Below are 12,360 nucleotides of genomic sequence, written 5' to 3' on the forward strand. Positions count from 1 at the left end.
CCATTGCCAGCAGGGCCAGGACACTCACTGGGACATGGGGACACTGGGAGAGGGGCGAGATAAGCTGCTGAACTCTGAGCTGAAGATACTGCAGCCAGAGCAGCCTCTGCTCAGTGAGTCCTTTGCAAGGCGTCTGCAGGGCAAACCTCGCTGCTGGAGGCTTTGCAGCCCTATAGACAGAAGAAAGGAAACCCACGGTGTTATTTCAGGGCAGAGAACAGGGAGTTGTGGGGTTTCTTTGCTTGTTGTGAGGCAGGGCTTTGGCTGTGTTTGAAATGGCCTCTTCCATTTGACCTCCATTGCAAGGAGCTTCTGTTGTGCTGCTGATGTCCTGTCCCCATGTCCCACACCTACCCCTTGGAGCTCATCCACTCCATGGATGGATGGAAGAAAGGCAGCCCAGGAGGGATGGGGTGAAGCCTCTGTAGAAGGTACTTTGGGAAGCACTGGCCTTGCTGCTGGCTTCAAAGGCAAAGCAAAGCTTTGGGTCTCTCTATGCTCTCCACTACCCCCTAAACCTGGGCCACCCCATGCCATGCTCCCTTTGGTCCATGTTTCTTCAGGACCTTGGCATGGCCCCGTGATGGAGCCGGGCTCAACACAGCCACCAATATATAAGGAGGAAAATCCAGTGCATCAACTCATGAGGTTAAAACTGCAAGGTAAAGGGGAAAGCTGCTGTGGCTGCTCCCTGCATCTCCCCAGTGCCGTCAGCCTTCCCAGTCCCACCTTTTCCTGCCCTATTTATCGGGTGTCCAGGAATCAGACCTTAAAGCAAGTCATGTTTTTAGAGGCTGACGCACACCCCCCCTCTTGACTTCACTCCAGCTGAGTGTTACTTGGAACAGGATCAGCAATAAAACCAGTTGCTTCTACCTTCATACCTTGTGGTTCCTGCCTTCATTTGATATACCAAAAGGAGATGATGCTATTAGGATGCTAAGTCCTAAATTTAGGATTCTAAGGATTGGCACTACTGCTTTTAAACTGGGACTCTTACACATTGTCATTGGGTTTCAGTGTGAACCAGGCTGTCACCTCTGTAGCTCATCTTCTCATTTAAAGCTTCCCTTTGTACTGTGAGCTGCCAACCCCCTGCAGCTCCATCATTTCCACCCTGTTCTTCCCCTCTCTGTCTGCAAGAGCAGTTTGATGATTGTGCTTCCGAGGGATCCACCTTTTCATCCAACAGGACAAATCCCAATGGGAGAGACAGCAGGGATGAAAAGCCTGGTACAAGAGCAGTGATTCAGAGAGCTGGAGAGGCCGTTCCTTTAGCCTCTCATGCAGCAAAAGGCTTTTGAGGAGCAGGAGGGGCTTTGTTATGTCCCTTCCTGGCCTTAGAAACTTTATGGTGGGATTTTGCCTCTCTCAAAGGGGTTGGAACTGGGTGATCTCAAGGTCCTCTCCAACCCTATCGATTCTAAGTCCAGGGAGCATTGGAGATTATAAAGCACAAACTGCTTTTGTTGTACTGACCTGCCCCATCTCCCCCTCCAAAGCAACTTATGCCTCTAATAGGATTTAGCTATTAAAGCTCAAAACCATGCAAAAGATAAGTAATACAAGCAGGTTTTGCAGCAGGGCTTGCTCAGGGGTCCGGTGGAGGGGATTCCTACGGATCACAGCCATGGAGGAGGTTTAAGAGTTTCAATTCTGAGAGTCAGCAACATCTTGCCTAAATCTTTGTGATATTCCCGTGTGTCCCATCCTTTGGACACCTAATCCTGCCCAGGATCTGAATACAGCCTCCTCTGCTCTGAATGGGTGAGGGATGGAGCAAACCCAGGTTCACTCAGCATCCGGAGCAGCTGCCTGCATCCCATGATGGGATTTGGGTATTTCCAGCCTTGGGGACTGGGTTTATTAAGCCCGTTTGGCCCCTCCTACTGTGGGAGGGACGGCTCCAGCAGCCTTTCTAATAGTGAGTGTCACACAGCAGTGACACCATTCGGGTCCTGGAGTGTCACAGTCAGAGGACACAGCAGCCCAAGTGCAGCAGACAGAGGAGATAACCCCTGCATGTGCGTCCTCACGAGGTAAGTGACTTCCTTCCCCTTTCCTAACTCCTAAGGATGCTCCTGTGTGGTGGAAAGCACCTCTGCCTCCTCTTCCCTGCCTGCCCTAAAAGTTAGCACGAAAGGGGAGGGATTTCTTTGCCTTTTCCTATTTTTCCTTTGGACTTTTGAGCGTGTTGGTTGGGATGCGACAGCGGACGAGTGACCCGGATCCTGCCTAGGGGAAACAGCATGAAACAAAGCCCAAAGGGCCGGAGAATGGGGAGAAGTGGTAACAAAAAGGGGGTGATTTGGGAATGAGGGAAGTTTCTGGTGGTTTTTTGGGGGGGAGAAGGAGAATGTGCTCAGAAGTCTGATTCACTCATGGGGTCTTCATCGGATCAGTTGGCATTGACTTGTTGAGGGGACAAAGAGGAGCTGGGATGAGATGTGATGGTTGTGGGGTCTTCGTAGCCGGGGCGATGGTGGGAGGGAAACGGCAGCTGAGCATTTGCAATACTTGGAATAAAGGGCTGTTTCCATAGTAAAAGGGAGAAAGGAGCCTCTCTCTTTCTTCCCCCAAGCATGCCTGGCGTGTGAACGGGGAAGGCGGCTCGGGAACAAATAACCCAGGGAAGGGCAACATCTGGGAGCAGCTGTAAATAAGCAGGACCTGGTTGGGAAGGCTGGAAGCAGCCCTCTGGTCCAGCGTGTGTCCTGGTGCTGCACATCACCCTGGGGGTCCTGATGGGTGATTGGGGAGTGGATTGATTCCCTGATCATAGAATGGTTTTGGATGGAAAGGACCTTAAGATCATCCAGTTCCAACCCCTGCCATGGGCAGGGACGCCTCACACTAGACCCTGTTGTAGATGAAAGCAGGATTAAGCCCTCTTTGGTCTGTTGCTGTTGTCCAAATTCCACATTATTTATAGGAATAACCATAATATAGCATTGGAATGGGGGAATTTTCACTCCTAGGAAAGGCTGAGTTTTAATTCAGGGTCAGACACTCAGCTTATGTGAACGTGGGGAGCAGCATGAGGCCAGCTTTGGGTTGGATTGTGCTAACCTGGATGAGCTGGAAGTCCAGCCCGTGGTGCACAGCACCTCCTCTTCACTTATACCCTCTCATTGGGAACCCTGATCTCTCTATAGCATCTCCCAGGACTCATCCTCCAGCACACAAGACCGAGTGGAAGGGCAAGAGAGAACGGAAAGAACTTCCTAAAGCTGCTCAAAGCTTTTCAGCTGCATTTAGGGAAATAATAGTTAAAAAGAAGCATAAAATATCATGGGACCAGCTGGATTTTAATTAATAAAAGTGTTCTGCATGTGAAGGGAGCCAAAGCTGTCGCTTCCTTTCCAACTTTGCTGTGGAAATGATTAGGAGTTGGGTAAGATTTCCAGGGCAATTCGAAGTCTTTGCAGGGAAATGCAAGGCTGGGTTTCATGACCAGTCCTGTGACTTTCTTATGCCACAGCTGGCATTATTGGACTTACTGGACTGAGGAGGTGACTGAATGGTGTCTTTTGAGCTTTGTATTTGTTTCTGGTGAGGAAAACGCAGTTCTGTTGAGTTTGGTGGTCGCAGCTTGGGGCGAGCCTACCTGCAGCTCACAAAGTGCCCCTGTTACAAGTCGCAACCCTAGAGTCCTGCTTAGCGTGATGAAGTCCCATCGTGATGAGGTGCTCCTCGTTTCCTTGCCATGTGAGAGCCCAGAAGCCCTCCTTCAGGCAAACACTTCTTGTTGTGTGCAATCAATGGCTTCAGAAGTGCCCATCAGCTGAGACACGTGTGCTCCTGCCTCCTCGCAGCCTGAAGCGCATCCTGCCCCGTGGCAAAGTCCCAGCTCAGTGGCTTTGAGTGCGGGACAGCTTTGCAGTGATTGATTCCTACAGACTGGAATGCTCTCTGTGTGTGCAGCAATAAGCCTGGCTTCAGTCCAGACCTCGGTCTTGGGATCATTGAAAGGAGGTCTGCACCTGGTCTTGGAGTGACCACCTATGGTTTGGCTTATAGAGCATCAATGTGCTGTGTGATAAATGGGGGTCTTGGGGTACCTTTCAGAAGGGCAGATGGGATAAGAAGTTGGGAATTCTGGGCTCCAGATCTTACTGGAAGTAAAGGAAGGGAAGCCAGTGTGGGTAGAACAGCTTGCAGACAGGACCTGTGGTGCACCCTGGACCATGCCTTCCTAACAGGATGAGCCCTGAGGGCAGCACAAGCTTGGCTCCACGTCACAACATCTGTTCCAGCTGTGGGCACCTTGTGTGAGAGCCAAGCAGCCTGCCTGAAGGTGCTCGTCTCTTCAGCATCTTGTGCTCATCCTGTTCTTCATGTGCTGGGCACTGCTGTCACAGCAGGGTTCAAGGAGGACCCATGGCTGGCTGATTGGTGGTGGCTGAGGGGCTGGTGTTTTATAAGGTCCCAGTAAATGGAGGGTGGCCTTGGCTCGTGTCGCCTGTGACTCTCTTCGTACACAGGATGTTGGCATCTGGTGCATTTATAAAAGCAGGGAAGAAGAAACAGTGATAGATAGAGCCACAGAACCACAGAATTCCAGGTTAGAAAGACCTCAAGGATCATCTGCTCCAACCTTTCTTGGCAAAGCATGACCTAGGCATGATGTCCCAGCACCCTGTCCACCCCATCCTTAACAGTGTCCAGCACTGGGGAGTCACCACTTCCTTGGGGAGATCATTCCAATGGTTGATTGTTCCCAGTGTGGAAAATCTCTTCTTGTGCCCAACTGGAATCTCCCCAGGAGTAACTTGTGCCCATCACCCCTCGTCTTTCCCTTGTGACTCTGTTAAGAGAGAGTCTCCATCTTCTTTGTAGACACCCTTTAACTACTGGAACAACACATAACTGGACGCTGGAACAATGAGTAAGTGGGTGCTTCAGGGGGTTGAACAGACTGAACATGCTCACGTCCTGGGCTCGGACTGTCCTGTTCTCCTGCCATTTGCCTTGCCTTTGTGCTGTCCCCAGGGAAGATGCTGTGTGAAGCGTGATGAGGACCTGCTCTCAGGGTCAGGATGGCCTCTCCATGCTCCTGGCCCACGTGCTTTCTGCTGGTTGGGCTGCTGTAGTGCCTGTGTAGCTGTAGCAAGGCAGAGATGAGGAACCCTGTCCTGGGAGTCATTCAGTGCAGGTCTGGTGCTAAGGGAAGGCTCCTGGGGCTGCCCTAGTGTGAAAGCTCTTTTCTTTAGGTGACAAGAGCAAGAAATTAACCATGGAACTACATGGTCTTAAGGTCCTTTCCAACCCTAACTATTCCATGATTCTATGATTCTGTGATTCTATGGTTCTATGATAGTGATACTCTATAATAGCAGCAGGCAGGGAGATAGATAGGGCAGCATTTGGTAGGTAGAATGTGCCCATGTGTGAATGAGGTTGTGGCTGCTGCCCATGGGGGCACTTTTGATGCCGATTCCACTTGGATGCAAAATGAAAGCAGGACGTATCTACAAGCAGGGCACAGCACGGGAGCAGGCTGAAGCATCGCCGTGTGCCTGCACGCTGCTGGAGCCTCACTGCTTGTGCAGAAATGCTTTGGAGCCGGTCCCTTCCTTGCTCTCCCGCTTCATTTCCTCTGTTCTCCAACGTGACTGTGAGCAATCCCTTGTTTCTCCAGCCTCCATCTGCTCTAATTGGGCTGGAAGCCCCTGAAAGGTTTTCAATGCCTGAGATACTCATCCAGCGCTGAGCCTCTGTGACAAGCACAGGTGAGGTCCTCTCTGCTCCCGTGGTCCTGGCTGCTGCCACCGGTTCAGTCCCATCCTTTCGGCAGCAGCTCTTAATCACTGAGCTGGTTTTGGAAGGGCTCCAGGGTCAGAGAAATAAAGGAACTTCAGAAAAGGGGGAAAAGTGGGGAAAGGAATCGCTTCTTAAAGGACTTCTTACTTCTGAAGATGTACTTGCTGCAGGTTAACCTTTGCTCTGTGATTGCTTTGATCGATTCATGCTCCTCACAGCAGTCAGAGGGCTTCTGTGGGTCATGGTGGTTCCTCTCTTAAGTGTTCTTTTTCCCTGCAAAGCTCTTTTGGTTGAGGGAAACCCGGTTCTTGCAAGAAATGCAAGTGAATTGTTGGAGGGAGTCCAGAGGAGGCCACGAGGATGATCAGGGGCTGGAGCAGCTCCTGTATGGAGCCAGGCTGAGGAAGTTGGGGCTGTTGAGCCTGGAGAGGGGAAGCTGCATGGAGACCTCAGAGCAGCTTCCACTGTCTGAAGGGGGCTACAAGGATGCTGGAGGGGGACTCTTCATCAGGGACTGGAGTGATAGGACAAGGGGTGATGGGTTCAAACTGAAACAGGGGAAGTTCAGGTTGGAGATAAGGCAGAAGCTCTTCCCTGTGAGGGTGCTGAGGCGCTGGCACAGAGTGCCCAGAGAAGCTGTGGCTGCCCCATCCCTGGCAGTGTTCAAGGCCAGGTTGGACACAGGGGCTTGGAGCAAGCTGCTCTAGTGGAAGGTGCCCCTGCCTGTTGCAGGGGTTGGAACTGGATGAGCTTTAAAGTCCCTTCCAACCTAAACCGGTCTGGGGTTCTATGAGTCACACCAACCCTTTTGCTTTCTCCATCTCTCAGATTATCCATCTTTGTGCTTTACCACTGTGGCTTCTTACTTCCCTTCCTGGTTTGCAACCTGCTACCAAGTTAAACCTGTCCCACATTCCTCTGCAATCCATGACGAATCCTGGTTTTGGGGTTGATATTGGTCCTTCTGTGAGAACGATGCACTACGGGGTTGGGAAGTCTTGCCCTCAATAAGTCTGTTGGTGTCTTCCATGGGGTCCTACCCAGGGGACCATCTGTGGTTGCACTAACTGCTTCATGTAACTCCATGTAGAGACCTTCTGTGGCTGCCCTTTGTACAGCAGCAGGGATAGACCCACAGCCAAGGGGGAAACAACCCCCTGGCCGTGGTGGCCTTGTCCTGTCCATGCTGCTGGCTGAGTGACAGCGAGCATCCCTGATCACCTCTGTTCCCTGTGGAGAAAGGGACGAGAGGCAAGTGGCCAAACCCCCTGTTTGGAAAGAGGTACCCAGTGGGATGGAAGGAGGTGAAACACAACCTATAGGTGAGAAGGGGTTTAACTAAGATCCAGAGAACGTTATCATCTGGAAGTGCCCCCAATGGCTGGTGTCAGGAGTGTTTCTATTGGGCATCATGCTGGCTCCTGGCACCGAGCTGGTTCATGTTTGTCCCTGCCAGATGCAACCACAGAGCCCTCATGCCAGGCACAGATACCCAGGTTCGGTTTCCAGCACTGAGGAGCTGAGCTAAGCAGGACAAGGTCTATGGTGTGCTTGGCGGTGCCTGGTTTTCCCTAATCCTGGAAAACACTTCCCACATCTCATTAGCTGATGTTTGCCTGGTCTGACCTTTTCTATGGGGGTGGTTTCCAGGTAGCCATGGGCTTTGGTGCCCACATCAAGGCAGATTGTGAAGCCCAGGATGTGGAAGTTCCTTGAAGGTGAGCTGGAATGGTTATAAGGCTGAATTGGGCTTGCTGGGGTTGAGTGATGGGTGCTCCTTCATCTTGTATTTCAGCTTCAGCCTGGCACTCTGGACACTTGTGGGACAATTCATCTGGCCTATATAGCCCCTGGATGAGCTGAGTCGTGCCCATTTCTCTCCACTGGCTCTAATGGGAGCTCAGGGTGACCCCTCAAACACAAGCAACACGAGTCCAACCACTCTTACAATAAGACCAAGGGAGGATGGGAACACCAACCCCAAGCTTTGCAATGAGATGAATGACTCCCTTCCTCCAGGCTGCTGGGATGTGAGTGCTGCTGGGTGCTGCTGGATATCCTGGGCCCTGAGGAGGTCCATCAAGGTCCTGCCTATGGGTTGTCTACACTGATCTTCCTGCCTTGATAAGCAGCCCCATGGATCACCAGCACGTGGATGCAGTCCTCATCTGCTGCTCTTGTTGCACTGTTGGCACAGCCTGAAGTTGGGGAACTGAGGCTCTGGGTGATGGCTCTGCTGCATCCATACGTTGCTGTTGGGTCAGGGGATTTGAGCATGGATTCTGTGTGTCAAACAATCCTTTTGCCCTCAAATGGGCTTAACAGTTTTCTGTAGGGAAGTGTTAGTGTTTAATTACCTTTAAGGGATTTTCCTTTGGGAACAGCAGAATCCCACTCTTGGGATGCAAACTGAGCCAGCCCTGATGCATTTGGACACTGTACATAACTAAACAGAGAAACCTCCAACTGCTGGCACTGAAAACATCCTTTACTCCCTTTTCCTCCCTCCTTACAGGGGTGTTTTGCCCCAGGGATTGAACTTTAACACCTGCAGCCAGCACTGGGGGCTTCATTGCTGTGCCCCTGCCCTTTGTTTGTGTTGAATAGCGCAGCGCATGTGATCCACAAACCTCTTTTCTTCCCTTCTTTTGGCTGATGGACAAAGTCTTCCCCTGGGCACGATGCTCGCGGCAGCGTGTTGCCCTTGGTGGGGCTATGGGGCTGCAGAGGGTCCCTCACATCCCATTCTCCTCGTCTCCCCTTAAGAGCAGGGCACAAAGAGCTGCTTAGGCATTCACAGGAGCAGAGAGGGACCCGAGCCAGGGCATGCTGGATTGCACACAGTAGGATTTATCTTCAAAGAAATATTTCCCTTTCTAAGCTCCTTTTTTTCCCCTCTAAAAGGGATTTATTCCTCCTCTTTCCCTTCCCCCAGACAGGCTTTGAGATGTGGAATCACTTTTTGCCTCCCCATAGTGGCTTTTCAGTGAGGGGAGAGTGACTTCTTAGAAAGCCGATGGCCACCCAGGGCTGTGCCCTGTGTGCTGCATGGGGCTGAGCTGAGCGTGGCTGCACCCATCAGTGCAGGTGATGTACATCCACGAGCAGACAAAACTCTTCCTTTCTCCCATTGACCACGCTGAAGTTTAGGGAACATCATTTCACCCCAAATTAGTCATGCTGAGTCTCTATTTTCAGGCTTGACCTGGGGTATGAGCTCATTGATGCTCCTGATTCCCTCTTTGGATGGGCAAAATGACACCTAGACATGGACATCTCACTGCTGCCTGCTGGGACCAACATCTGCATGGGTGGTGGGTGCTCACAGTTGGAAAGATGCTGTTCTTGATCCTTTTGGGGCTAATTTCTGCCTTGATAGTGCCCAGAGGAAGGATGCCAGCTTCCCCAAAGGGCTGGTTGTCCTTATAGCAGGAGGAATCCAAGACTGAGCTAAGGAGGGTTACAAGCCAAGCTTAGGGGTTATATATCAGCTATATGGAGGAGCTCAGGATCAAAACCAGAGGGAAGACCCTGCTGATGGTCCTGGCACCAACAGGACCAAAGCTACCTTTGCGTTGTGCCTATTTTCATGATGCTGGGAAAGTGCCCATGCACCCAAGAACACTTTGATCGGAGCTTTCTCACCCCTGGAGCCACATGAATACACCCAGGGAAAGCAAGACTTGAAAACACATCATCTGGGCCACTTCATATAGGTGGGTATCTTCTTTTTAAATGAGAATTCTGATATGCCAGAGTTTTTAAGGCTCTTTTATGGCCAAACTGGGCCCTCTCCACATTTTAGTGAGGAGGAAAACATGGAAAACAGACGTGGAAGTACAAAAACCTGCTGTGTTCGGGTCAGCATTTGATGGCAGAGGTTGGGATTGCTTTGCTATCCACAGCCAGAATCTACTCCATTTCCATCTATAAAGCTGAGAATCGTTGTTACTGACTGGGGCTAGGAGGACACCTTGGGTCAGATATGGGTAACCTTTTCCTTTCCTTGTAACTGGAGCATCCTTGGGACCATGGAGATCCAGGTTTGGCCTCATGTCTTACCTTTAGACACCAGGTCACCAGAGCAGAGTCCTCTGTGATGGGGATAAGCCCCTCTGCAACCCTAATAGATGCAGGATTTGGGCTGTATTTGTATTAATTTGTTTGAAATGGGCTTGATTATTTGGTCTGTTCAACGTGTGGTGGCATATAACAAAACACAGGCCATTAAACTTGGTTTAAACCTCTCCATAGCTCTGGAAACCACAGCCATTGCATGTTGGAGGTGTACTACATCAAATGAAACGGAGAAACGTAGTCCCTGCAGCCATAGGAGCAGTTATTCCTTGTTAAACCCTTCTACTTCCACATTCATTCCTTGTTTCCTGCATCAAAACCCATTTATTCTTTGTACTAAAGGCTGTGTTCTTCCACCTTAAAGCCAATCAATTCATGAGACATCCTTTGCACGTGTTTGTCCCAGGCTGCACATACACCCTGGGATCCCACACATGAGTAAGGTATAATTAGGGCTTATCAAGGAAACTGTTGAATGTCTTAGTGATAAATTGTAATTATGGGCTGCCAGGGAAAGGAAATTATACATATTCCCTCTCATAGGGGGATTATGACCAGCTTTATTTCATTTGATCCTGCTTCTTTTCCTGTGTTAAACCTCATTAGTTCCCTGAAAGAAACTGGAGGCAGGTGATGGTGAAATAAGAGGTCCAAGGCTGTGATCCAGAGCTTTATGCAGGCTCTATAGAGTGGAAATGCAGGGTTAAGGGATGCTCTTTGTTGAGCTTTTCTGGCCAGTGGCAAGATCTGCGTGCAGCTCGTGGTGATGGTGATCAACCAGCAGCTTGCCAAGAGATTGATTCTGCTCCTTTACATCTCCTGGTGTGATGCTGTGGAAGACTCCAAGGTGGAAGGGCAGGAAACGATGCCTCACAAAGAGGTGGGATGGCACCAGCGATGTCCATGCAAGAGAGCTGCAGGTGCTGGAGAGGCTCAACTCGGGCTCAAGGTACCGCTTCCACCAAGCACTGCTTTCTCTCCAGATACCTTGGAAATGGCTCTATGGGCAAAGTGGACATCACTCCCATCTGCTGCTTTCCCACACCATCAAGGTGCTCAGGGCAAGCTGCCCATGCTCAGGTACTGAGGAATGACCATCTCCACATCCCTCACGAACGTTGGGGCTGTTCAGCCTGGAGAAGAGAAGCTGCATGGAGACCTCAGAGCAACTTCCAGTGTCTGAAGGGGGCCTATAGGGATGCTGGGGAGGGACTCTTCATTAGGGACTGGAGTGATAGGACAAGGGGTGATGGGTTCAAACTGAAACAGGGGGAGTTTAGATTGGATATAAGGAAGAAGTTCTTTACTGTGAGGGTGCTGAGGCACTGGAATGGGTTGCCCAGGGAGGTTGTGAATGCTCCATCCCTGGCAGTGTTCAAGACCAGGTTGGACAGAGCCTTGGGTGCCATGGTTTGGTAAGAGGTGTCCCTGCCCATGGCAGGGGGGTTGGCACTGGATGATCTTAAGGTCCTTTCCAACCCAAACTATTCTATGATTCTATGTCTTCTGGTACCCATGTAATGGTTTTTCCAACTCTCTCCTTGCAGTGAACACTGTGAAGGGTGTTTGCAACACCTGGAAAGGTCCCTGCACCCAACTGCCCATACATTGTAGGATGCTGTGTTGGAGAAAGCTGAGTAGATGCAGGGGAAAGGAAAGAAATACCTCAAAACCCCAAGGAAAAAGCTATAGGACAATGCCAAATCTGGCTGCTGTTCCTGTTTAAGCCCTTAAGGGTGAATGCCCCAGCTCTAAAGCACCAAGAAAGACAAGGGGTTTGCTCCTTGCTTGTACGCTGGCCTCTCCATCGAGCTCCTCTTGCAGCACCTTCTGATTTCAGGCTGTGTGGCTGAATGTATCCTGCTTTTTCCCTCCTTCTCTTTCCTCCATCATCCCTCTGGGCTATTTCTCATGCTTTTCCTCACTCTCTGTCAAGCAGTTGGAAATGAGCAGCCCTGTGCAAGTGCCTGTGATTACAGGGACTCTTATCTGCGAGCAAGCAAAGTCTCTGCAAGGGGAAGACCTCAGGGCTCTTGGGTTTATGGAGCTGAAAAACATACACACGTTACTGCTTTCATGGCTCACTTGCCAAGGACTCCTAAACTTTGCTCTCCTGATTCGTGTTTTCCTGCTTGCTCTTTGCTCCCGTGGCTTTCCCAGTGAATGGGTTCATGTTTGTGTTTCCCTCCTCTATCCATTTACTTTTGCCTGATGAGGAAGCATTGCATCTTAGCAGCACTGCTTCAGACCTGGATGCAAGCACTGTCAGGTCTCTTGCTACATCCAGGCACTGGCTGAAGTGCTCCAGATCCTAACGCAGATCTGGCTTTTGGCCTCTGCATCCTCCATATGTTGTGGTATTGTTCACCCCTTTAGGTGGTTGTTGGGTCCAGATGTTGGGATATTACCTCTGTTAGGATCAGATGCCTGTGAGCTCAAATGTTGCAGTGTTTGATGTAGTCTGAAGCATTGCAGATTCAGATACTAGTAGGGATGTTGTTATGGCTTTTGAATGCCCCA

General features: G+C 50.6%; 1 protein-coding gene across 3 annotated transcripts in view; it reads left to right on the top strand.

Moving 5' to 3' along the window:
- The first annotated feature begins 1,779 nt into the window (after positions 1-1,779).
- The window catches only part of GDPD4 (glycerophosphodiester phosphodiesterase domain containing 4), a 36,980-nt gene continuing 26,399 nt past the window's right edge, over positions 1,780-12,360 (top strand). For all 3 annotated transcript variants that reach the window (XR_009744220.1, XM_061458059.1, XM_061458061.1), the window contains exon 1: positions 1,780-2,039. The gene's annotated coding sequence lies outside the window, so the exon portion shown is untranslated. The remainder of the gene's footprint in view (positions 2,040-12,360) is intronic.

This window comes from Pezoporus flaviventris, unplaced genomic scaffold, assembly GCF_033815535.1.
Source record: "Pezoporus flaviventris isolate CSIRO_AGI_PZ_B2104156 unplaced genomic scaffold, CSIRO_AGI_Pfla_v1 ptg000025l, whole genome shotgun sequence".
Classification (NCBI taxonomy): domain Eukaryota; kingdom Metazoa; phylum Chordata; class Aves; order Psittaciformes; family Psittacidae; genus Pezoporus; species Pezoporus flaviventris.